Here is a 5590-nt window from a genome sequence, read left to right on the forward strand (position 1 = left end):
GGGAAGCCGGGTGAGAGAGAGAGACGGCCACGCCAGGCCTGAGCCAGCTGGGCGGAAGGAGGCCTCTCTGTCGGCGGATGGTCCAGCAGTCTCCGGAGCAAAAGTGTGGAGGAATCTGCTGCTTCGCTCATACCTCACGCAATCCTCGTGTGAAGAAACAGGAGCACTCCGTCTTTCTGTGTTGTGTCAGTCACAGCGCCTGGCGAAACGTCAGGTCCTACGGTGCTGAGACCCACGGCCAGACAACCCGGAAAATCTACAACAGCTAACAAACAGGAGACCGTTTCTTTGTTTATTTAGCTGAAGCATTTCTGTCCCGACTTACTTCCTTGGACTCCAGGCAGCGCTTGGTGCAACAACCTAGTCCTGGGGACGGGAATCACCACAGGCCAACGGAGTGTGTGTAAAGGGCCATCGAGTCGCGGGCTGATTTCTGACCCCGTGGGGGGTTTCAAGGAGAGTGATCCAGCAGAGGGGGCTGTCCCTGGCCTTCCCCTGCAGAGCCTTCCTTGGTGGGCTCCCTCCCAAGTACCGACCCTGCTTGGCTTCCCAGATCAGATGAGAGCAGCCCAGACCAGTGTTCCCTCCAAGCTGAGTTAGTGTGAGCCAGCTCACGGTTTTTTAGCCTCCGGCTCACACATTTTTGTCTTGGCTCAGGAAGGGATGGCTCCAGAGCAGACTAATGCATGCAGCGGCCAAATCACTCGCTCACCACTTGAATGCCAGTCGCTCACAAAGTAGGATTCTTGCTCACAAGACTCTCCACAGCTTAGAGAGAGCATTGGCCCAGACCACCCTATTCCACACCCAGCGGTCCAGTTAACAAGACCAAAATAAACATGGTTACAAATCTAACAGCACTCAGGCTTTTAAACACCCCGTACTTGGAACAGAGTGGATCGTGAAACATGCCAGAGGGGAATGAGCCCTGCTAAGCCCATTCACCCTTCACCCGATGCCCCCTGGAAGAAGACCGCCTTCCGAAGCGTGGCAAGGGAAGGCGCCCTCCTCCCCCGCCCTAGAAGGCCCTGCCAAAGGACAAGGCCGGGGCCCTCGCTGGGGCCAGGCAGCGCATCTGAAGGGAGGGCCCCTCCCGGAGGAGGGCGCTGGGTGTCCGTGGCACGGCGGGGTGTACAGGGAGCACGCCTCAGTATGGATGAGTGGGCCCCAGGCTGGGATGGGCATTCAAGGGGAGAACCCGCACTTTGCATCAACAAGCGGTTCCTTCCAACTTATGGCGACCCGAGGAATGACCTTAGGACCCCCAGAACATCCTCTGGTTCACAGCCTTGCCCAGGTCTTGCCAACGGAGGGACCCTCTGTGGCTTCCACGACTGAGTCCACCCGTCTCACGTTGCGTCTTCCTCTTCTCCTGCTGCCTCCCGCTTTCCCTAGCATGGCTGTCTCTTCCCGTGAGTCTGACCTTCTCCTGATGCAGCCAAAGTGCAGGAGCCTCGGTCTAGTCATTTCAGCTTCTAGGGAGAGTTCCGGCTTGATTTGATCTAAAACCCACTGATATGTCTTTTGGGCGGTCCGCACAGTATCTGCAAAAACCTCCTCCAGCACCACATCTCAAAGGAATCCTCTTTCTCCCTGTTAGCTTTCTTCACTGTCCAACTTTCACGCCCGTACATAGTAACGGGGAGTAAAAAGTAAAGGTAAAGGTTTCCCTTGCTCGAAAGCCAGTCGAGTCCGACTCTAGGGTTGCGGTGCTCATCTCCGTTTCAAAGCCGAAGAGCCAGCGCTGTCCGAAGATGTTTCCGTGGTCATGTGGCCGGCATGACTAACCACCAAGGCGCACGGAACGCTGTTACCTTCCCACCGAAGTGGTCCCTATTTATCTACTTGCAATTTCTTTCTTTCGAACTGCTAGGTTGGCAGGAGCTGGAACTAGAGACGGGAGCTCACTCAGTCATGCGGCACCCGGGTCTCCAGGCCACAAATTAACTTGCTCTTGGTCTCCACCAGCGACACGTCCTGACTCTTAAGGATCTTCTCCAGCTCCTTCGTGGCTGCCTGTCCCGGTCTCAGTCTCCTTCCGATTCCTTGGCTGCAGCCTCCCTTTTGGTCGATGGCGGAGCCGAGGAACAGAAAACCTTGAACAATTTCAATTTCTTCACTGTCAATGTTGAGGTGACGTAATTCCCCGGCAGTCGTTACTTTTGTCTTCCTGGTGTTCGGCTGCAGTCCTGCTGTGGCACTTTCTGCTTTAGCCTTCGCCAGGCTTCGTTTCAAGCCCTCCTCACTATGTTCTGCCAGTGATGCGGTGGTGCCACCTGCGCGTCTCAGACTGTGAATGTTCCTCCCACCAGTTTTCACTCCACCTTTATCTACGTTTTAATCCAGCTCTCCTTCTGATACGTTCCGCATACAAATGGAAGAGACAGGGAGATGAAATAAACCCTTGCCTGACCCCTTTGCCAACTGGAAACCAATCCTGTTTCTCCGATTCTGTTTCTGTAATTACTAACAGTGGCCTCTTGTCCGAAGTACAGGTTGTGCATCAAAACCATCAGACACTGTGGCGCTTGCTGAGAGCAACAAGAACAGCTAATGACACGGGTATGGCCGCAGTGTGCTCTTTACCATCTAACACTGCCTCGGAGAGGCTGCCGCCATCTATATGCGACAGCACTTTATTTATAAATCTGATTGTTTGTCTGAATTTTACACTATTGCATTGTTTAATGCATCTATGTTTTATTGTATTTCTTCTGTGGTATTTTAACTTGTTGTAATCCACCCTGAGCCTGCCCATGCGGGGAGGGCAGAATATAAATCGAAATAAGGAAGGAAGGAAGGAAGGAAGGAAGGAAGGAAGGAAGGAAGGAAGGAAGGAAGGAAAAGCAACCGTCGCGTCTTATGATCCACACAGTCAAAAGCTTTACTGTAATCTATGAAGCACAAGGGGATCCCCATCCCACCCCGAAATTCTCTCATATCCTCTCAGATCTGCAACCTGATCTCCGGTGTTTCTTCCTTTTCTGAATCCATCTAGCATTTCTCCTCCCATATATGGTCACAGCATTTGTTGTAAGATTTTGAGCATCCCCTTACTTGCGTGAGAAATCGATGCAGGATTTTGCCAGGCCAGAGGGGTGAGGCTGCAGCACGCAGAGAAGCCCAGGCATTCGGCTGGTGTCCGTTAGGGGAACCGACTGGAAGCCATCCAGGGATCTCTGACCGGAGGGTGCTACTGGCACCACGAGCACAAGATCTATTCCCCCAAATGGCCTCTACATTGGATCGGGTCAGAGAGTTGTTATTGGCAAAGAACTGGGCAAAATGGTCACACCCCTTTTCCAACTCAGAGTCAGAAGTATGCGGTCCAGAAGGTATTAAGCCCTGAACCACCTTAAATAGTTTTTTCTGGACAAGGCCCAGACAACGCCATGGAGCAGAAGAGAAAGCCTTCTTTGCCGCCCTCTCTGCCCTGAAAGGCGCTCAGTAGTAGCCTGTTCTGTTTGATTTGACGTGGAGTGAGCTCTTCTCTTCCCCAAAGGCGCTCTGCCCATCTCCCAGGTAAACAAAGGGCTAAAGCCCACCTTTGGGGGTGCTGAGGGCCGGACCGTCTTGGTCAATGGCACACTGCAAATCAGCATTCCAGGCAGATCTCAGGGCCTATGCAGAGTCCCAAGTCTAGCCTCTCGGAAGTCCTTAAATCCACCTGGAAACCCACTGGATCCATCGGCCTCTGGCATCAGACAATCCTGACAGGTCTTCTGCCCTAGCAGAGGGCGCTAGGCACGGTAGCCTTTGCCCTCCGCAAGTCAGGGTCTGACCATGGCCCAGGCTGCAGGTGTGGAAAAGAAGACCCAACGTATCAGGTGTCGGGTCCAGCGTCACACGGGGCAGCCCGTGGTTGCCCTGACTGGTTGGCAACCAGCCCAGAGGGAGGAGGTTGACGTCTACCAGCACCATCAGACCTGCGCTCTGCAACACCACCCCCTCCTTGGCCAGCTCCATCACCAGCTATTGCAGGAACATGTTGCAATTCAGTCCAATGTAAAAGGGTGGGCACATAGGTCTGGTGCGTGGGGGGGAAACAAACCTCAAGCGTGGGGTTCTGCTCTGCGGGTGAGAGGAGGAGGCCTCTGCCTGGGCCTGGGACCTCAGAGAGGAGCGACACCCCCAGAAACGCTTGCACGGGCAGGCCAGCGGAGTATAGGAAGGCAGTGAGCCCGTTTTGCGGCTTCAAAAACAAACAGGGACATTCCCAGGAGACAGTTTCCAGGATTTGCCAGGGTAGCGCAGAGGGTCAGGGCTTGAGGAGTGACAGGGGTGCGTCCCTATCAGCTAATCCCGGCGTTCCTCAGGGAAGGCAGGCGGGAACCTCCCAGGGCCCTACCCAGAAAGTCAACATCCTTGGGGGGGAGGTTAGCTGTGCCTGGCGTTTCAGCACAAAAGCGCACCTGGCGTCAGTCACGATGCCTTCGTGAGCGACTCTGCCGCCTGCAGGCTGAGACCAAGGTCTGGGCAGGCCCCCACTGTGCAAGGGCAGTGCCCCTCCCTCCCCCATCTCCCCGGAGGAGTTGGTGGCGGTGGTGGTTGCAGCAGCCCCTTTCCTTGCCAGTCCTTCAGGTTCAGGTTCTGTCCTCGCTGTCCCACTCCAAAGCACCCACCTTCGACATGGTGGCCCTCGGGGTCCACTACTTCGGCAGGCCCGTTGCTGCTTGCCCGGCTGGAATCCTCTCCAGGAGTAGCTGTGCAGGGACTTTGGGAGCGGAGGCAACTGAGGGTTTGAGCTGACAGCGCTCGCTGTTGGCCATGAGGCCGCCGCATGCTCTAAATAGTGCGGCTCTTAATCACGCTCCCCGTCATGGTCCACCCGCTCTGCCGGAGAGGCATTCCTGGGCAGGTGCGTTGAGACGCCCGCTCGCAAAGTGCCCTCTGATTTGGCCGCTGACTAACACACTTCCTGCATCTGCCGGACTTGTTACAGATTAACATCCGTGCGGTGCTTGCCCGGAGGGCCCAGAGTCTAATTGTGGGCCTGGATGACGGGGCGGGAGGAGCAGGCTCCGGAGGCAGTGCCAGGTGGGCGGAGGCGAGGCCTGCCTTCGACCTCGGAGGGAGAGCGGCTGGCTGCCAACCCTCCGCCTCGGACGGCCAGAGCGGAGAAGGAGCGAACCGACGGGGAGGAACGCCCTCTGATGAAACAGTCCAAAAAAGCCCGTTCCTTTCCGTAAAGCTTGCTTGCGCTTCTGAGCTAGAGAGGCCCCGACATAAATCCACCACTGACTAAGAAGCCAGAGGAATGTGGGGATGAAAAAGCAGGTTCCTGACGCCTTCCCCCACACCTGCCCTTTCCGCCCCAGGGACCGAATGAGCACACTCCAGCGGGGGTGTCTCACCCCCCACGCTCAGCACCGCATCCGCGTGACTTTGAGATCTCTCTCCTGTTTGGGGTCAAGTGATTGCTTAATTGCCGTTCCTGAGCATGTTAGGAAGGCCTCACACACACACACACACACCCCGCCCCGTAGGCCTACCCTGGTCCTGTCCGTCAGATCTACTCCAGGAGAGGGGTCCCCAACCTTGTTGGTCCTGCGGGCACCTTTGGAATTCGGACACAGGGAGGACGGTGCAG

The 5590-nt window shown here is 55.9% G+C and overlaps 1 protein-coding gene across 1 annotated transcript in view; it reads right to left on the minus strand.

The window, feature by feature from the left end:
- The window catches only part of SMPD5 (sphingomyelin phosphodiesterase 5), a 21241-nt gene extending 16493 nt beyond the window's left edge, over positions 1–4748 (minus strand). The window contains exon 1 of the mRNA XM_015416978.1: positions 4623–4748. The gene's annotated coding sequence lies outside the window, so the exon portion shown is untranslated. The remainder of the gene's footprint in view (positions 1–4622) is intronic.
- Positions 4749–5590: the final 842 nt, after the last annotated feature.

The sequence above is a fragment of the Gekko japonicus genome, unplaced genomic scaffold, assembly GCF_001447785.1.
Source record: "Gekko japonicus isolate JY-2015 unplaced genomic scaffold, Gekko_japonicus_V1.1 scaffold505, whole genome shotgun sequence".
NCBI lineage: Eukaryota > Metazoa > Chordata > Lepidosauria > Squamata > Gekkonidae > Gekko > Gekko japonicus.